This window comes from Cherax quadricarinatus, chromosome 2 (assembly GCF_038502225.1).
Source record: "Cherax quadricarinatus isolate ZL_2023a chromosome 2, ASM3850222v1, whole genome shotgun sequence".
Taxonomy (NCBI): domain Eukaryota; kingdom Metazoa; phylum Arthropoda; class Malacostraca; order Decapoda; family Parastacidae; genus Cherax; species Cherax quadricarinatus.
Window position 1 is genome coordinate 62,291,932 of NC_091293.1, and position 21,987 is coordinate 62,313,918.

General features: G+C 42.5%; 1 protein-coding gene across 8 annotated transcripts in view; it reads left to right on the forward strand.

Annotated features, from left to right (window-relative positions):
* LOC128684126 (furin) overlaps positions 1–21,987 on the forward strand; it is a gene marked incomplete at its 3' end in the record, with an annotated part of 153,162 nt that overhangs the window by 47,506 nt on the left and 83,669 nt on the right. For 2 of the 8 annotated variants that reach the window (XM_070088752.1, XM_070088763.1), the window contains 1 exon segment: positions 16,922–17,329. 8 annotated transcript variants of the gene reach the window in all.

The following is a 21,987-nucleotide window of genomic DNA, read 5'->3' on the forward strand; positions in this document are numbered from 1 at the left end:
GAACAAAACCGTTATACTACATGAACTATCCAAAATGAATATTGGTGGTAGCTTACTCTGCTGGATAATAGGATACCTGTCAAATAGAGTATCCTCTGTCTTTTACCAGGGCTTCAGAAGTGAGTCTAAAGAAATGTCTTTAGGTACACCGCCGGGAGGAGTTCTTAGTCCCATGCTATTTAATATTCTGATTAATGCTCTCATAAATGCTCTACCTGCCTCACCTAAACATATAGCTATAACTATGCTGATGATATCATGATCCATACAACAGGGCATAAGAAAATGAGTACAATTCTTAATGAAGTTCAAGCAATTTGTAATCGACTAGGCCTCATAATATCTTCCTCTAAAACAAAGATATTAACAAGCAAACGACATCCCCCACCCATCTATTTGCAGGGTGAAATCATTAGCTACGTTAAAACTTACAGATATCTTGGTGTAGATGTACCCTTTAACAAATCCACTATACCACAACTAAATAAGAAATGCAGAGCTAGGCTAAATGCTCTCAAAGCTGTTGCTGGCTACAACCCCAACTATGGTGCTAATGTGAGAATCGTGAGAATGATGTACATAGCCTATGTTAGGTCCTTAATTGATTATGCTGCTCCCATGTTGATGTTAGCTAGAGAAAGTTCTCTCCGACCCTTGGAGTTAATGCAAAATGATGTCCTTAATTGATTATGCTGCTCCCATGTTGATATTAGCTAGAGAAAGTTTTCTCCGACCCTTGGAGTTAATGCAAAATGAAGCTCTCAGAATTATTCTTGGCTGTCCCAGATCTACAAAAATTCTTAACATGAGGAAGGTGCTTGGTATTTCTCGTATCAGTGATAGGATTGTTGAGATTAACACTGTACTCGGTATTAGAATGTTGAGAAACGAACCAGACACTGTCACAATGAATCTTACCAAGTGTCTAGAGGTAAATACACACAGATCTAAATGGATTGTGAAAACGTGCAATTGCATTAAGCTTTATAACCTGCATGAACTGTATCACTGTAGGCAACAAGAGCATTTCACCCCTCCGTGGATGATGTGCTCATTTAATATCACATACCTGCAAGTCCCTCCCAAGAAACTCATTGCTAGTAATCCCTTCCTTAAATCACTTGTTAGAGCAACTGCTCAAGAAGAAATTTCTCACCTAGCTGGTAGTAATAAGTTATCACAAGTTATATACACTGATGGATCTAAACAGGAGTCTTCTGGCAGGGCTGCATCTGCTCTTGTTGTCACCTCCCTAGTTAAGAACGATAATAAATTTGTTGAGTTAGGCATAAGAATTAACAACTGGGCGTCTACACTGCAAACTGAATTGTTTGCAATCCTAATGGCGCTAAAGCTAACCTATGACACTGAGCTTGACTCTATCATCATTGCTGATTCTATGTCATCATTGAAGGCTCTTGACTCATATAATGACTCCAACAACATGCTCATTGGAGAAGCCAGGTATAGATACTCAAAAATTAGGGACAAAGGAATTAATGTACAATTGCTATGGATCCCGTCACACATTAGATTACTCCTTCATGATGAAGTTGATATGTTAGCCAAGAAGAGTATCGAGAAGGAGAATGTAGAATATAACTTTGGTATAACTGTGTCTAGCATTAGGAATAATATTAGGAGAGAAGTAAATAATGAAAATGATTGTTATAGGAATGTAGTTAGAAGCCTGAGTAGATCTATTACCTGGAGTTTACCTGGAGAGAGTTCCGGGGGTCAACGCCCCCGCGGCCCGGTCTGTGACCAGGCCTCCTGGTGGATCAGAGCCTGATCAATCAGGCTGTTGCTGCTGGCTGCACGCAAACCAACGTACGAGCCACAGCCCGGCTGATCAGGAACTGACTTTAGGTGCTTGTCCAGTGCCAGCTATGATAACATGAATGTAGATAAGTATGTTTATGGAGCAACTTACAATGTGAACAGACTGACTGATGTTGTAGTGGCCAGACTTAGGCTTGGTTACAAGTACTTCTGGCAGTTTGGGAGACACACAGATGATGATCAAACTAAATGTAAATTATGTGATCAGGCATGTGGTCACTGTCTTGAGCACTATGTGCTTAATTGTCCACTTATTGAGGAATACAGAGACAGACAGTATAATAACCTATGTGACATGTCAAGATATCTTATTAATGAAAATAAGATACCAGATATACTAAGCAAATTTCCTAAATTTGCTTGTAACAGATAAGTGAACTATAGATATGTAGATATAAATCCATATGTATTCCTGTTAACCCTTTGGGGCCCTAGTTCCTAGGCCTTTTGTGTATCCATATGCTCTTGTGCTACCGTCCACAGGATGGATATGGGGTGCACAATAAAGTAGCCACTTCGTTGGCAAAATCTAAAAAAAAAAAAAAAAAAAAAATCGGCCGTATCCCACCGAGGCGGGGTGGCCCAAAAGGAAAAACGAAAGTTTCTCCTTTTACATTTAGTAATATATACAGGAGAAGGGGTTACTAGCCCCTTGCTCCCGGCATTTTAGTCGACTCTTACAACACGCATGGCTTACAGAGGAAGAATTCTGTTCCACTTCCCCATGGAGATAAGAGGAAATAAACAAGAATAAGAACTAGAAAGAAAATGGAAGAAAACCCAGAGGGGTGTGTATATATATGCTTGTACATGTATGTGTAGTGTGACCTAAGTGTAAGTAGAAGTAGCAAGACATACCTAAAATCTTGCATGTTCATGAGACAGAAAAAAGGACACCAGCAATCCTACCATCATGTAAAACAATTACAGGCTTTCGTTTTACGCTCACTTGGCAGGACGGTAGTACCTCCCTGGGCGGTAGCTGTCTACCAACCTACTTCCTAGATTTATTAAACAAAAATACCAACCACTCCAACACTATAACATCCCCCTGCTTTTTAACATTTCTGTCATGATCCTGTCAGATCCAGCTGCTTTGCCCCCTTTCATTCTACGTAATGCCTCGCACACCTCCCCCGTACTCACATCCTGCTCTTCTTCACTCCTAAAAGATGGTATACCTCCCTGGCCAGTGCATGAAATTACTGCCTCCCTTTCTTCATCAACATTTAAAACCCACTCGTTCCCTAGGCTCTCTTAACTTGTTTATCTCACTGCAAATTGTTTTCTTATTCCCAGCAAAATTTCTTGGCAGTGCCTCTCCCACTCTATCATTTGCTCTTCTTTTGCACTCTCTCACCACTCTCTTCACATTTCTTTTAGTCTCCATATACCTGCCCTTGTTATATCACTTCTCCTTTGTTAAAACCTCTCATAAGCTACCGTTTTCTCTTTTATCGCACCCTTTACCTCATCATTCCGCCGATCACTTCTCTTTCCTCCTGCACCTACCCTCCTATAGCCACAAACTTCTACCCCAATAAAAGCCATATATGAAATTGAAAGAAACCCAAAGTATTTCTTTTCATATGCCAAATCAAAGTCGAGAACAACATCCAGTATTGGGCCCCTACTTAAACAAGATGGGCCCTACACAGATGACAGCAAGGAAGTGAATGAGCTACTTAAGTCCCAATATGACTCAGTTTTTAGCAAGCCGCTAACCAGTCGAAGATCTAAATGAATTTTTTATGAGAGAGCCACAGAATTTGGTAAACACAAGCCTATTTGATGTTATCTTGACGCCAGATGACTTCGAACAGGCGATAAATGACATGCCCATGCACTCTGCCCCAGGGCCAGACTCATGGAACTCCGTGTTCATCAAGAACTGCAAGAAGCCCCTTTCACGAGCTTTTACCATCCTATGGAGAGGAAGCATGGACACAGGGGTCGTCCCACAGTTACTATAAACAACAGACATAGCCCCACTCCACAAAGGGGGCAGTAAAGTAATAGCAAAGAACTACAGACCGATAGCACTAACATCCTATATCATGAAAACCTTTGAAAGGGTCCTAAGAAGCAAGATCGCCACCCATCTAGATACCCATCAATTACACAACCCAGGACAACATGGGTTTAGAGCAGGTCGCTCCTGTCTGTCTCAACTACTGGATCACTACGACAAGGTCCTAGATGCACTAGAAGACAAAAAGAATGCAGATGTAATGCACACAGATTTTGCAAAGGCCTTCGACAAGTGTGACCATGGTGTAATAGCGCACAATATGCGTGCTAAAGGAATAACAGGAAAAGTTGGTAGATGGATCTATAATTTCTTCACAAACAGAACACGAAGAATAGTAGTCAACAGAGTAAAGTCTGAGGCGGCTACGGTGAAAAGCTCTGTTCCGCAAGGCACAGTACTCGCTCCCATCTTGTTTCTCATCCTCATATCTGACATAGACAAGGATGTCAGCCACAGCACCGTGTCTTCCTTTACAGATGGCACCCGAATCTGCATGACAGTGTCTTCCATTGCAGACACTGCAAGGCTCCAGGTGGACATCAACCAAATCTTCCAATGGGCTGCAGAAAACAATATGAAGTTCAACGATGAGAAATTTCAATTACTCTGATATGGTATACATGAGTAAATTAAAACTTCATCAGAGTATAAAACAAATTCCAGCCACAAAACAGAGCGAAAAACTAACGTCAAAGACCTGGGAGTGATCATGTCGGAGGATCTCACCTTCAAGGACCATAACATTGTATCAATCGCATCTGCTAGAAAAATGACAGGATGGATAATGAGAACCTTCAAAACTAGGGATGCCAAGCCCATGATGACACTCTTCAGGTCGCTTGTTCTATCTAGGCTGGAATATTGCTGCACACTAACAGCACCTTTAAAGGCAGGTGAAATTGCTGACCTAGAAAATGTACAGAGAACCTTCACGGCACACATAACGGAGATAAAACACCTCAATTACTGGGAGCACATGAAGTTCCTAAACCTGTATTCCCTGGAATGCAGGCGGGAGAGATTTAATAATTAATTTAATATGTTTATTATGCACCCCATACCCATCCTGTGGGCGGCCAGGCGGGAGAGATACATGATTATATACACCTGGAAAATCCTAGAGGGACTAGTACCGAATTTGAACACGAAAATCACTCACTACGAAAGCAAAAGACTCGGCAGACGATGCAACATCCCCCCAGTCAAAAGCAGGGGTGTCACTAGCACGTTAAGAGACAACACAATAAGTGTCAGAGGCCCAAGACTGTTCAACTGCCTCCCAGCATACATAAGGGGGATTACCAATAGACCCCTGGCTGTCTTCAACCAGGCACTGGGCAAGCACCTAAAGTCGGTACCTGACCAGCCGGGCTGTGGCTCGTGCGTTGGATTGCGTGCAGCCAGCAGTAACAGCCTGGTTGATCAGGTTCTGATCCACCTAGAGGCCTGGTCACAGACCGGGCCGTGGGGGCGTTGACCCCCGGAACTCTCTCCAGGTAAACTCCAGGTAAACTCCAGGTAGCTCACCTTCTGCCAATAGTTGCTTATATCTCACCCTAACTTCCTCCTCCCTAAGTTTATACACTTTCACCTCTCTCTCTTACCTGCTGTTGCCATTTTCCTCTTGTCTCATCTACCTCTTACTCTAACTGTAGCTACAACTAAATAATGATCCGATATATCCATTGGTAATAAGTAATACATATTTTATGAAAAAGAGGATAAATAAGTATACAAGGTATGATGTAGCACGTAATGAAAGTAGTTTGTTAGAGTGTGTATTCGTGGATAAAAGGTTGATGGGTAGGCTTCAGGCTGTGCAAGTTTATTACCTGGAGTTTACCTGGAGAGAGTTTCGGGGGTCAACGCCCCCGCGGCCCGGTCTGTGACCAGGCCTCCTGGTGGGTTATAGTAAGTGTTTATGCACCTGGAGAAGAGAGAAGTGTAGAGGAGAGAGAGAGAGATTTTGGGAAATGTTGAGTGCATGGAGAGTTTTGAACCAAGCAAAAGACTTGGCAGACGATGCACCATCCCCCCAATGAAAAGCAGGGGTGTCACTAGCACGTTAAGAGACCATACAATAAGTGTCAGGGGCCCGAGACTGTTCAACTGCCTCCCAGCATACATAAGGGGGATTACCAACAGACCCCTGGCAGTCTTCAAGCTGGCACTGGACAAGCACCTAAGGTCGGTTCCTGACCAGCTGGGCTGTGACTCGTACGTTGGTTTTCGTGCAGCCAGCAGTAATAGCCTGGTTGATCAGGCTCTGGTCCACCAGGAGGCCTGGTCACAGACCGGGCCGCGGGGGCGTTGACCCCCGGAACTCTCTCCAGGTAAACTCCAGGTAAACGACTTCCATGGAGACTGAACCATCCAGAATTGCCCACTAATTACAGAATGGCATATGGGCAGTTAAAGGCTCAGCTCCGCGAACTGAGTAAGACACCAGAATTCTTAACTGGAGTTACCTGGAGTAACCTGGAGAGAGTTCCGGGGGTCAACGCCCCCGCGGCCCGGTCTGTGACCAGGCCTCCTGGTGGATCAGAGCCTGATCAACCAGGCTGTTACTGCTGGCTGCACGCAAACCAACGTACGAGCCACAGCCCGGCTGGTCAGGAACCGACTTTAGGTGCTTGTCCAGTGCCAGCTTGAAGACTGCCAGGGGTCTGTTGGTAATCCCCCTTATGTGTGCTGGGAGGCAGCTGAACAGTCTCGGGCCCCTGACACTTATTGTTTGGTCTCTTAAAGTGCTAGTGACACCCCTGCTTTTCATTGGGGGGATGTTGCATCGTCTGCCAAGTCTTTTGCTTTCGTAGTGAGTGATTTTCGTGTGCAAGTTCGGTACTAGTCCCTCTAGGATTTTACAGGTGTATATAATCATGTATCTCTCCCGCCTGCGTTCCAGGGAATACAGGTTTAGGAACCTCAAGCGCTCCCAGTAATTGAGGTGTTTTATCTCCGTTATGCGCTCCGTGAAGGTTCTCTGTACATTTTCTAGGTCAGCAATTTCACCTGCCTTGAAAGGTGCTGTTAGTGTGCAGCAATATTCCAGCCTAGATAGAACAAGTGACCTGAAGAGTGTCATCATGGGCTTGGCCTCCCTAGTTTTGAAGGTTCTCATTATCCATCTTGTCATTTGTCTAGCAGATGTGATTGATACAATGTTATGGTCCTTGAAGGTGAGATCCTCCAACATGATCACTCCCAGGTCTTTGACGTTGGTGTTTCACTCTATTTTGTGGCCAGAATTTGTTTTGTACTGGAGTTTACCTGGAGAGAGTTCCGGGGGTCAACGCCCCCGCGGCCCGGTCTGTGACCAGGCCTCCTGGTGAATCAGAGCCTGATCAACCAGGCTGTTGCTGCTGGCTGCACGCAAACCAACGTACGAGCCACAGCCCGGCTGATCCGGAACTAACTTTAGGTGCTTGTCCAGTGCCAGCTTGAAGACTGCCAGGGGTCTGTTGGTAATCTCCCTTATGTGTGCTGGGAGGCAGTTGAACAGTCTCGGGCCCCTGACACTTATTGTATGGTCTCTTAACGTGCTAGTGACACCCCTGCTTTTCATTGGGGGGATGGTGCATCGTCTGCCAAGTCTTTTGCTTTCGTAGTGAGTGATTTTCGTGTGCAAGTTCGGTACTAGTCCCTCTAGGATTTTCCAGGTGTATATAATCATGTATCTCTCCCTCCTGCGTTCCAGGGAATACAGGTTTAGGAACCTCAAGCGCTCCCAATAATTGAGGTGTTTTATCTCCGTTATGCGCGCCGTGAAAGTTCTCTGTACATTTTCTAGGTCGGCAATTTCACCTGCCTTGAAAGGTGCTGTTAGTGTGCAGCAATATTCCAGCCTAGATAGAACAAGTGACCTGAAGAGTGTCATCATGGGCTTGGCCTCCCTAGTTTTGAAGGTTCTCATTATCCATCCTGTCATTTTTCTAGCAGATGCGATTGATACAATGTTATGGTCCTTGAAGGTGAGATCCTCCGACATGATCACTCTGATGAAGATTTAATTTCCTCGTGTTTACCATATCTGAGTAATTGAAATTTCTCATCGTTGAACTTCATATTGTTTTCTGCAGCCCACTGAAAGATTTGATTGATGTCCGCCTGGAGACTTGCAGTGTCTGCAATGGAAGACACTGTCATGCAGATTCGGGTGTCATCTGCAAAGGAAGACACGGTGCTGTGGCTGACATCCTTGTCTATGTCGGATATGAGGATGAGGAACAAGGTGGGAGCGAGTACTGTTCCTTGTGGAACAGAGCTTTTCACCGTAGCTGCCTCGGACTTTACTCTGTTGACTATTACTCTCTGTGTTCTGTTAGTGAGGAAATTATAGATCCATCGACCGACTTTTCCTGTTATTCCTTTAGCACGCATTTTGTGCGCTATTACGCCATGGTCACACTTGTCGAAGGCTTTTGCAAAGTCTGTATATATTACATCTGCATTCTTTTTGTCTTCTAGTGCATCTAGGACCTTGTCGTAGTGATCCAATAGTTGAGACAGACAGGAGCGACCTGTTCTAAACCCATGTTGCCCTGGGTTGTGTAACTGATGGGTTTCTAGATGGGTGGTGATCTTGCTTCTTAGGACCCTTTCAAAGATTTTTGTGATATGGGAAGTTAGTGCTATCGGTCTGTAGTTCTTTGCTGTTGCTTTACTGCCCCCTTTGTGGAGTGGGGCTATGTCTGTTGTTTTTAGTAACTGTGGGACGACCCCCTCTCCATAGGATGGTAAAGGCTCGTGATAGGGGCTTCTTGCAGTTCTTGATGAACACTGAGTTCCACGAGTTTGACCCTGGGGCAGAGTCCATGGGCATGTCATTTATCGCCTGTTCGAAGTCATTTGGCGTCAGGATAACATCGGATAGGCTTGTGTTAACCAAATTCTGTGGCTCTCTCATAAAAAAGTAATTTTGATCTTCGACTCTCAGTCTGGTTAGCGGCTTGCTAAAAACCGAGTCATATTGGGACTTGATTAGCTCACTCATTTCCTTGCTGTCATCTGTGTAGGACCCATCTTGTTTAAGTAGGGGCCCAATACTGGACGTTGTTCTCGACTTTGATTTGGCATAGGAGAAGAAATACTTTGGGTTTCTCTCGATTTCATTTATGGCTTTTAGTTCTTCCCGCGATTCCTGACTCCTATAAGATTCCTTTAGCTTAAGTTCGATGCTTGCTATTTCTCTGACCAGTGTCTCCCTACGCATTTCAGATATATTGACCTCTTTTAGCCGCTCTGTTATTCTTTTCCGTCGCCTGTAAAGGGAGCGCCTGTCTCTTTCTATTTTACATCTACTCCTCCTTTTTCTTAGAGGAATAAGCCTTGTGCATACATCGAGCGCCACCGAGTTAATCTGTTCTAGGCATAAGTTGGGGTCTGTGTTGCTTAGTATATCTTCCCAGCTTATATCGGTTAGGACTTTGTTTACTTGGTCCCACTTTATGTTTTTGTTATTGAAGTTGAATTTGGTGAATGCTCCCTCGTGACTAGTCTCATTATGTCGGTCTGGGGCACCGCGCATACATGTCTGAACCTCAATTATGTTGTGATCTGAGAATATTGTTTTTGATATGGTGACATTTCTTATCAGATCATCATTGTTAGTGAAGATGAGGTCTAGTGTATTCTCCAGTCTAGTAGGCTCTATTATTTGCTGGTTTAAATTGAATTTTGTGCAGAGATTTAAAAGCTCGTGTGAGTGTGAGTTTTCATCAGAGCTGCCTCCTGGTGTTATTACTGCAACAATATTATTTGCTATATTCCTCCATTTTAGGTGCCTTAAGTTGAAATCCCCCAGGAGCAAGATGTTGGGTGCAGGAGCTGGAAGATTTTCCTGACAGTGGTCAATTTTTAACAGCTGTTCCTGGAATTGCTGGGATGTTGCATCCGGAGGCTTGTAGACTACCACAATGACTAGGTTTTGGTTCTCGACCTTTACTGCTAAAACTTCCACTACATCATTTGAGGCATTAAGCAGTTCTGTGCAAACAAGTGACTCTGCAATGTACAGGCCAACCCCCCCCCCTTTTGCCTGTTCACTCTGTCACATCTGTATAGGTTGTAACCTGGGATCCATATTTCGTTGTCCAAGTGATCCTTTATGTGGGTCTCAGTGAAAGCCGCGAACATTGCCTTTGCCTCTGCAAGCTGAACAATTAATTAATAAATTTATAGAAGATGTACCTCCTGAGCAAGCCAAAATTTATGATCACTATGGAAAATTTTCTAGGGTGCTTAACTGTAGGTTTACCGTAGTCACCCCGGGTAGACATGTGAGAAAACTTAATCACCCCTGGTCGCGGCAAGTGATTCCTTCGGCCTCACAATCTTATCCATATCTATCCGAGACCAGTATGGATTGGGTAGCACCCACAAGTACGGTGCTACTAATTAATTGTGGACTGTATAGATTATATTAGTTTAACTGAATGAAGGGGGGGGGGTAGGACACACATGGATACATCCGTCAAGGAAAACATTTGTACATAATCCCACTACTTACCAGATGTTCTCTGGTGGTCACTTGATGTAGCTGGATCACTCGTAACCTATCTAATTATAACATACCACCACTGGCCAGCCTAAGGTTGCTATAACTAGAAGGGTTACTTAACTGTGGGTGATTGATATTCCTCATTTCTTCCATTCACCATCTCATTTTCGATGTCTTGTTACACCGACACGATTTTCAATCCAGCAGGACGAGGTATCCGCTGGTTTGTCCTGCTTTAGACGTCGTGACTCAAGGAGCTTCACTTTCCTCGTCTCGCTAACAACGAGGTCTAACGTGTTCACTCGGAGCAAAACGACTTATTTCACTTCACACATTCTCTTAACTTAGCGTTATTATCATTAATTACATTACAATTCACAAGACGATTTAATGACTCAAATTATTATACACATTAGAGATCACTCCATTAAGATCTGAGACCGATGAGTGATAATTAAACCAAGGGTAATTTTCCCGGGGCTCAGTCCAGGACGACGCGTCAGTCACCCCCGGTCCTACCCGTAATCACCTTTTACCACTCTATTATCGTGGTCCCGTAAATCACGTTCCCTCACTCTCCACTAGGAACAGTCACGACACTTCCTATTACGAAATGAGGCCTATATTAATCCTTAGGCCGCCGTGAATGCCAATTTCGTGGTACCATGTCTTTTCCGCTTCCTCTCCACCATTCAAAACAATACGCGCCAATCCCCCGCACATCCGCGCATGCGCAAAGGGAACTCTTGGTTCTACTCTTATTTTCAAATACATTTTTGACCCATATAGACACATTAAACACCTATTAGGCACTATAGTTTCGGAAAATTAAAAAATTTTCCACACTGCGGCCGGGCGGAGGTCGTTGCTAGACGACTTACATAATGTGGAGTACAATTTTTTCCATCTTCACTGGCCACCCATATTTATTGAACTCTCAAAATGGACTAATTGGTGTTCCATTCTCTCAGGGGCATAAGCCTATGCTCCCTGGATTAAGTTATTGGGCATACTGGAATTTTGAGACTTTACCAATAACAAGTCTCTCAGTATCCCAAGTCAGCCCCAGCACATTACTGCATACAGGAACCAACTCCATGGCCATCTATATTTATTGATCCCTCAAAATGGACTAATTAGTGTTCCATTCTCTCAGGGGCATAAGCCTATGCTCCCTGGATTAATTTATTGGGCATACTGGAATTTTGAGACTTTAACAATAACAAGTCTCTCAGTATCCCAAGTCAGTCCCAGCACATTTCTTCATTATTTCATTAACCCCTTCACATATCCTCATTAGTTCCTCTTCAGTTGACGTCACACCCGGAAATTGTCCACATAAGATCATTTACCCAATTACTTCGCTCAGTGGACCGCCTGTGCATTTAAGGTGTGCATTTATCGTCGCCTGAAGTAAGAACAATTTATTATTTAACTGCTTATTAATTATATCATTATAAGCAGTCAACAATTTTGGTGTCTTGCTCAGTTCGCAGAGCTGGGCCCTTTAACTGTCCATACGCCATCCTATAATTAGTAGGTAATTCTGGACGGTCAAGCTTCCACGGAAGTCGCACCCAGTAATGTCCAGATTCACATTTAACATCCTTCAGGTATTGTTCCTGAGTAAAGGAATCATTTGGACTTTCCTCATTTACATTAATCCCTATGCTGTCCAGCTCCCACAAATTAGACTGGTTCAACATCATTCTCGATAGAAGAATACTTGTACTGGGTTGACCTTTCATGAGTAAGACACCGTGACCGTATTCACTACTTCCTCTAGTCATTATTACTAGGCGGTAGTCTGCCATATATTACATGGCCCGTACCAGTGTTGAGGAGAGTAACACCGTATGGTTTTGGGTTTATGCCCTTTATCCTGAATTTTTACATCCAACACCGGCAAGGCTACCTCAGCTAGGCCATCATTATTGCCATTAGCTGCAACCTTTACATCAGTCACTGTAGTGTCAGGGTTATTAACATTATCATTATTGTCACCATTATTATAAGAATCACATACAACCTTGCACATAACTGTATGGTGCTTTCCCTTGTTGCATTGATAGCAACTGTTCAATTTGGTATGACAATCCTTTACATTATGATTGTCTAGACATCTGATAAATCTGTCAAGTTCTTTCATTCTTTCCACTTTAATATCCCATGAATTACAGGCATTACAATTTTTAGTGAAATGAGTACCCTGGCAGAAGAGACAGTCTCTCTTTTCCTTGTCTGACCTCTTATTGACTGGGTTACACTTACTGAGGTACTTATTCCTCTTACCTTGATGTGAGGAACCACTATTACTGATTCCTGACTTGATATGTGCCTATTTAACTCTTAACTATGATTATTACCACTGGGATTATTTTTCCCTTTTGAGGCTTGACAGATACTTCAGAGTCATTATGTGTTATATCCTTAGAACTGTTTGGCTGACTGGTCTGCAATTGAACAATTAATTCCTGCCGACCTAGTCTGATTTCCTCCAGACCGTACTATGGAGGTTTTGGCAAACACACCCTTTGCATTAATAGGTTGATCAACTGCCTGGCTTACACCCTTTAATTTATTCAAAGCCTTACTTTTACAAGACAGTTTTTCTTCCAATTCGTAATGTTGATTAATTAAAACATTCATTTCCATTCCATCTGCACAATTCTCTAGCAGATCTCTTTCACAGTCTTTAAACCACAATTTGTACCAATCAAATCTACTCTCTAAAGCATCTAAATATAACTTTAATTCATTAGGGTTCACGGTTCTTTGATTCACTAAATCAAATGCCTTCGTCACATGGCTTTTAATAGCCTGTAATGATGCTTTCATTACTCTAAAATTCACGGACTTGTCAGCCACATTAACTCCATTAGATCCAGTCATGGTTAGAGAATTATTAATCACTGATTATACAACTTAAGTAGGCGCCTTATAAGAGTAATTCTTGCACTTTACTCTTGTATAAATCCTAGCCACACATGTGCTAGCAATTAATTGGGCTAATTGTCATCCATCACACGATCGATTAAACTTGTGCACCCTACACCCACTTCCTTCAATCAGTCACTTAATTATTAAGTAATTAATTCAATTAATTTTTTCACTGATTGCACCCGGTTCTCGAAGGACCAACGGGCAGATATGGAAAATTTTCTAGGGTGCTTAACTGTAGGTTTACCGTAGTCACCCCGGGTAGACATGTGAGAAAACTTAATCACCCCTGGTCGCGGCAAGTGATTCCTTCGGCCTCACAATCTTATCCATATCTATCCGAGACCAGTATGGATTGGGTAGCACCCACAAGTACGGTGCTACTAATTAATTGTGGACTGTATAGATTATATTAGTTTAACTGAATGAAGGGGGGGGGGGGGTAGGACACACATGGATACATCCGTCAAGGAAAACATTTGTACATAATCCCACTACTTACCAGATGTTCTCTGGTGGTCACTTGATGTAGCTGGATCACTCGTAACCTATCTAATTATAACATACCACCACTGGCCAGCCTAAGGTTGCTATAACTAGAAGGGTTACTTAACTGTGGGTGATTGATATTCCTCATTTCTTCCATTCACCATCTCATTTTCGATGTCTTGTTACACCGACACGATTTTCAATCCAGCAGGACGAGGTATCCGCTGGTTTGTCCTGCTTTAGACGTCGTGACTCAAGGAGCTTCACTTTCCTCGTCTCGCTAACAACGAGGTCTAACGTGTTCACTCGGAGCAAAACGACTTATTTCACTTCACACATTCTCTTAACTTAGCGTTATTATCATTAATTACATTACAATTCACAAGACGATTTAATGACTCAAATTATTATACACATTAGAGATCACTCCATTAAGATCTGAGACCGATGAGTGATGATTAAACCAAGGGTAATTTTCCCGGGGCTCAGTCCAGGACGACGCGTCAGTCACCCCCGGTCCTACCCGTAATCACCTTTTACCACTCTATTATCGTGGTCCCGTAAATCACGTTCCCTCACTCTCCACTAGGAACAGTCACGACACTTCCTATTACGAAATGAGGCCTATATTAATCCTTAGGCCGCCGTGAATGCCAATTTCGTGGTACCATGTCTTTTCCGCTTCCTCTCCACCATTCAAAACAATACGCGCCAATCCCCCGCACATCCGCGCATGCGCAAAGGGAACTCTTGGTTCTACTCTTATTTTCAAATACATTTTTGACCCATATAGACACATTAAACACCTATTAGGCACTATAGTTTCGGAAAATTAAAAAATTTTCCACAATCACTATTTGCCACATCACGGAGTGAAGAAGGATTCTAAGACCACTCCTTTGAGGATTGTGTTTAATTGTAGTGCAAGGAGTAAAACAAAAATGTAACTAGTTTAAATGACTGTTTGATGACAGGTCTGTCGTTGACGGAAAAATTAGGAGATATCTTATTAAATTTCAGAGTAAAGAATTATGTCTTTACGGTTGACATAAGTAAAGTTTTCCTAAGAGTGGGTTTACAAGAGGCTGACCGGGATGGTACCCACTTCTTATGGCCTGAGAATCCTGGTGACCCACTTAGCCCTCTGAAAACCTTTCGCTTTAGGAGCGTATTATTTGGTGCTACATCCAGTCCATTCCCACTTCAAGCGACGATAAATGCACACCTTAAATGTACGGGAAGTCCATTGAGTAAAGTAATGAGCAAACAATTTTATGTGGACAATTTCTTGGGTGTGATGTCAAATGAAGAGGAACTGTTAATGACTTATGGAGAGGCTAATAAAATAATGCAAAGTGCAAATATGCCTCTGAGAGAATGGAATAGTAATTCATCCAAATTGAAGGACAAAATAAGTAAAGATTACCCTGGAGATGGAGTGCCAAAATGTAGTAATGTATTGGGTTTAAATTGGGATACTGAGAGAGATTTGTTAATGTTAAAACCTAATAATTACAGTATGCCCAATAAATTAACTAAGAGAATTTTGCTTGCTGAAGTTTCCAAATGTTTTGATCCACTAGGTTTAGTGTCACCCCTTACTATAAGAGGGAAATTATTAATTCAGGAAGCATGGAAACTTATATGTGCTTGGGATGAAATTCTACCTGAGGAATTCATTAACAGGTGGGATGAATTAATTGGTGGTTATGAAAAAATTCCAATGTTGGAGTTCCCACGCCAGGTGGCCAATCCAAATGGGAAAAATGTACTCCACATTTTTTGTGATGCTTCAAAATTGGCATATGGAGCAGTTGCTTATCTTCAATGTAATAGTGTTATTTCTCTTGTTATGTCTAAGGCTAAAGTGTCTCCAATTAAATCACGTACCTTACCTCAGTTGGAATTAACAGCCATTTATGTAGGTGTCAAATTAGCTAATTATATAAGAAATAAGTTGCAGGAGATAAATATTAGCGACACTGTAATTTGGTCTGATAATGAGGTATCCTTACAATGGATTCGTAATGGAAACAGTAAAATTTTGTACTTACAAAACAGAGTCGCTGAAATTAATCAGATGCAAGAGAAGTATAATTTATTTATTTATTTACTTATTTATTTATTTATTTATTTATTTATTTATTTATTTATTTGAGCATACATACAGAGGTACAAAAAAATACAGGTAAGAGCAGCTTGCCAAAGCCACTTATATGCATAGCATTACGGGCTGGCTTAAAATTAACTTAAGATTAACTATGCAAATGAGTATTACAAAGACAGGTCAAATGGTTGCATGCATTGTTGTACATTCAGTCGAATGGAGTATTCTGTTAGGTAGTGTATTTAAAAAATAATAAAGTTAGATTGGGTTTTAGGTTTAACATTTATGTGATATAATTGTGAGAAACATTTAAGATATACAATTTATAAGGTTCAGTTATTCAGTATTTATTTGGTTTTGGGTGAGTAAGTGATCTTTGAGAAAAGAATTTATAAACAGGTAGTGTTTCTTTTATATTTACAGGTAATGAATTCCAGATTTTAGGGCCTTTTATGTGCATTGAGTTTTTGCATAGCGTGAGATGGACACGAGGAACATCAAAGAGTGATCTGTGCCTTGTGTTATGGTCATGTGTTCTGTTGAGGTTGGCAAGGAGATGTTTGAGGGGAGGGTTAATATCAGAGTTAAGTGTTCTATGTATGTAATAGGTGCAGTAATAAGTATGGATGTTTTGTATGGTGAGTAGGTTTAGAGTTTTGAATATTGGTGGAGTGTGCTGTCTGTAGTGAGAATTTGTTATCATTCTAACTGCAGCCTTTTGTTGGGTAATTAGTGGTCTGAGATGGTTAATTGTTGTTGAGCCCCATGCACAAATTCCATAGGTGAGATAGGGGTAAATAAGAGAGTGATATAGGGCCAGGAGGGCTGACTGTGGAGCATAGTACCGTATCTTCGATAGTATGCCTACAGTCTTGGAAATTTTCTTAGAAATTTGTTGTATATGTGTATGAAATTTGAGTCTATTATCAAGGTGGATTCCTAAGAATTTTCCCTCTGTTAGCTTTGTGATAGGTGATCCGTTTATCATTATGTTAAGAGGGACATCTGTAGCTCTTACCAAACTGAATGAAGTAGGTTTTGTCAATGTTTAGTGTAAGTTTGTTAGTCCTCATCCAGGTAGATATTTTCTGTAATTCGGTATTTACAGTATTGGCTAGCGTGACTGGGCTCAGGTGAGAGAAGACGTATGTAGTGTCATCTGCAAATAGTGTGGGTTTGAGTAATTGCGAAGCATTTGGTAGGTCATTTATGTATAGGAGAAAGAGAAGAGGGCCAAGGACACTTCCCTGTGGGACACCAACTGTAATTGGTTGAGCGGAAGAGCTTGCCCCATTTGCGTACACATATTGGCTTCTGTTGCTGAGGTAAGACTTGAGGTAGTTGAGGGAGTGCCCTCTTATACCATAGTGTGACAATTTTACGTGGAGCAAGTCATGGTCAACTGTATCAAAAGCTTTACGTAAGTCAATGAAGATCCCCAGTGGGACTTCTTTTTTCTCTATTGCAGTGTATATATGTTCTAGCATGTGTATAATAGCATCATTAGTATTTTTATCAGTTAGGCCTGAGTGGTTGAGGGGAGAGGACGTGTGTGTGTAGAGGGAAGTCCTAGGCCTTCTATATCAGAACTGCTTATCTCACCCGACTGATAACTCATCATGCAACAAATATCGTTGGAGCGCAGCTGAATTGCTGCTGGAACTCTTATGTGTGAACTGTGACTAGTGATATACCTAGTGAAACACAAACATCTTGATTTGAAGTGGCTGTAGGAGGCTACACCTTCACTCCACCTTGCCTCCCTCCCCTCCCTCCTCGATTTGGAACTCAGCCATTCGCCTCTATTTACTTATGGTCTAGAGGCGGTTTTTGCCAGACCACATAAATGCTTGAGTGCCGTGTCAGTCCTCTGTGCCGCACTCCACTCACCTTACGAAGTCTCCTGTGTGCCTACCTGCCTGCTACAAGCAAATATCCTAGTGGTTGTGTTAATTGCTGCAGATTTGTTGTAACTATTTGCACGAGTGGATTTCACTGACTTAGGACATTGTGCTACCATCAGTACCAACGTAGGCTTAAAATGAGTGAGGAATGTCTGGCCTGCTGGGTGACCTTGAAAATGGCACTATAAGACTCGCATGCCACTTACACCCATACTGCGTGTGTCCAGTGAGGTGAATGTCCCTTCCTCGACTTTCCTATTCACCGGTATCCCTTAGCTCGTCGCCATTATCTACATATGAGATAAGGGCGAGTTTAACCGATCCAGGCTAAACAGCTTTTTAACTGTAACAAGCCAGAGGTTCATCTATAAACATATTAAGTTTGTGCTGATTTATTTGTCCACAGAGTGAAAATTTGTCTGTCATTCCCAGACACGTGTGCTAGCTGTGTTAAGTGCTGCGGGTTTCGAGTAATTAATGAGTGGTGCAATATTGGTAACTCTCGAGACGACTGTGGCCCCGTGAATGACCTTGAAAATCGCACTGCGACCCGCAGGCCACTACACCCACATTGCCTGTGTCTAGCGAGGTGAATATCCCTTCCTTGTCCCTTCTATTCACCGGTATCCTTTAGCCCATCGCCAGTGTGAAACTCCTGTCAGCTATGAGTATAGCTGATGGTGTTGACGTAGATGATGGTGAAGGCAGATTTGAAACATATTTTAGTAAACAGGCTCGGAAAAAAGAACGAGGCTTCCAGAGAAAGCTTGCTGAAAGCAATACAGTGGGCGCACACCCTCCCAAAGCTGTCAGGTTAGATTTCCCTGACAACACTGATCAAGAGACCAAGTTTAACTGGTTTTTCGAAGCTAGTGTAAACAATCATGAGAAAACGATCAAGTTTGTCCGCGATGAGGATAACTACGTCTTTGTGCCTAATGATTCAGCATTTATAGACAAACTTCTCACTCACGAATATGCCAACATCAAACTCCGAGCTGCCCCACCAAGGGCACCTAAAGTGCTTATTGTCATCTACAACGTCAACAAGCACTTGAATCCTCAATATCTGGCGTCAGAGCAAGTTGCAAGCCCTCGTCGACTTTCCAACGGTCTGATATTAGCTGAGTGGACTGGCCAGGGGACTCTGCCACGCTATATTCACTCCCGTGCAGCCCTCAACAGACGCTATTACATTGCATTGTACAGACCTCCTCAACGTCGATGTTATAAGTGTCAACGCTGGGGCCACATCGCCAGGAAATGCCCATCTAAGTCACACTGGTGTGCAGTGTGTGCCAATGCTCATCCTTCTGAACGGTGTTATGCTATGATCAAACAGCAACAGACTGTTGCTAAACAATGTATCAATTGTAAGACCTCAGGAGTCACAGCAGCTCATGCTGACTGCAGTGTGAGGGCTGATCGCATCGCAGCCAACCGCACTTCACCCTGTACCCCTCATAATGGCCCCCCAGGACTACCAGGTACCTCGGGTCTGAATACTGGCTCATGCCTGCCCTCAGACAATGGGGTTGAGCACCTCACCTGGGGAGCACGTCAACAGACCCCCATCACATCGGCTGTCAATACCAGCCTAGCTGAGTCAGCTGACAGTCAGCCAAATAGCTCAGCTGACCGGGACTTCACGTCTCCAGATGTTCCAAGTCTTGCTCCTGTGGTATACAACCTGATGTCGCGCATAAAAATACTGGAAACACAACAGTTACTCCTGAAACAACAACTTGAACAACACAAGGAAAGATGTGTAGAGTGTACCAATAACAAGATTGTCACAATTTGTGAAAGCAAGTGTAAGGCTGCTGAACAAGGTGGTGGTGGTGTTCTTAATCACAGTAATGACGAATATAATACTTGTGTTGATAACTGTAGTGAGCATCATAACGAAGGCTATGGTGTCAATGATGTTAGTAATAGTGATGACCGTAATATAAGTGGTGGTGAAGAGTGTGATGAGGGCTATGGTGTCTATAATGTTAGTAATAGTGATGAGCATAATTTAAGTGGTGGTGAAGAGTGTGATGAGAGCGGTGGTGTCTATAATGTTAGTAATAGTGATGAGCATAATTTAAGTGGTGGTGAAGAGTGTGATGAGAGTGGTGGTGTCTATAATGTTAGTAATAGTGATGAGCATAATATAAGTGGTGGTGCAGAGTGTGATGAGGTTAGTCACATAGACATTAATGTTGAATACAATACTGTTGACAAATGTAATGAACACAATGTTGGTAGTGGCGCTGGTGATGACAGTTGTAGTGTTGCGTGTAATGTTAGCGGAGGAGGGAATGTGAGTGGTGGTGGTGTCACCTATCATACATTCACACATAAACAGCGTCATGCTCTGGGTTTACGAAGACTCCCACGAGGCCTTACAACTGGAGGTGCACTTGCAAAACTCATGGACAAGGGTAGCACTGTTGACATTGATAAGGTCTGCTATTTATATGAACAATTTTTTCATTATGCTGAGAAACTCAAGATGATCCCAGGACTACTATAATGGATCAAAACTCGTATAAACTTTCTATATTAAGCTGGAATATTGCATCACTTAGAAAAAGGCTTCCTGAACTTCATCATAAAGTAACCACCGAACCCATTGATGTTGTGTGTCTACAAGAGTGCAGAGTCCCTGAAAAATCCCAACCCCCTAAATTACCATCATTTGTTGCATATAACCTCAAATCTACTAACTCTTGTGTTCTATATATTAAAAAATCACTTCCCCATCAACTTCTTGCACACAAGAAAACAGAGGGGCTACAATATCACGGTGTTAGGATTTATATAGGGAACTCTGCTCTCAACATATTTAACTTGTATGCTCCTGCTGATAAATTTAATTACTTGGAGCTCCCAACTTGTGCTCATTCTGAGCCTACTCTTATTATTGGCGATTACAATGCGAGACACAAAAGCATTGGAAACTCACAGTTTGGTAATCGTAATGGCAATCAACTGTTGTCACTCTTAAACAGTCACGATAATGTCCAAATTGTAGGTGACCTTGAACCCACACATATCTATGGAGGCGTCCTTGATCTGTGCCTGGGCTTCAACATTACTTCTGCCAGTTGTGAGTCTTCCATTGTAACAGATATAGCGTCTGATCATTTCCCTAGGCTAACCTCTCTAGATATTGGTAATACTATCCTTCCTGGTGGGATATTCAAACGGAAACGTTTTAATGTTCCCACAGATCAGCATGATGACTTTGTTGCACATGTGACTGACTGGTATAATTCCTATGAGTGTTCCTCTGTAGAGACCTTTAACAATGATCTTGTGAGCAGTATTCAGAACTACTTAGAGCCGCCACTGCAACCTCTTGGTACTCTAAACCCAACAAACTTCCGTAATAATCATACCTCCTTCAAAAACCATACTTATTACAATGATTCTAAACTTCGTACACTGAAACGTACTGCTCGCAGACTAGGCCTAGCCTATAGAAAACATCGTACCCCTGGAATGCTGAGGCTCTTCCAAACTGCCCTTGCTGCTGCCAGAGAGCGTATGACAGAGCTGCGGCAAACCGACTGGGAAAAATTTGTCAACGGTCTTAATGCTCACACCCCACTTAGCCGGGCATGGAGGGACATAAATAGAATTAAGGGTAAACGAACTGGGCAGATCGCGCACCCTCATCCCTTGCATAGGGCGAATGAGTTAGTCAGTGCTTGGGCTGCTACATCTAGCTATGACAATCTTCCCAGTACCACACAGGCAAAATTAAATGATAAATATGATGCAAGGGAGAGACTTGTTTGCTTTATGCTCAGTAAGGCAGATGATTGCAACATTCCTTTCACTAATTATGAACTTGATGCAGCGCTAACTAAGGGCAACTCCACGTCGCCTGGTGAGGATGGTATTACTTACAACATACTCAGATTGCTGTGTCGAGTACCAGGTAATCCATTACTTGAATTATATAACATGAGCTATGTAACTGGGGAGCTCCCTCAATCTTGGACCAACAGCCTCATCATTCCAATTCCTAAGCCCAATCAACAAAATGCATTTCGCCCAATATCTCTTACTAGCTGCTTGTGTAAAACATTTGAGAGAATGATTCTTAATCGTCTCATGTACAGAATCAAACAATTTTTGTCTCCCCGGTTACATGGTTTCATGCATGGAAGGAGCGTGC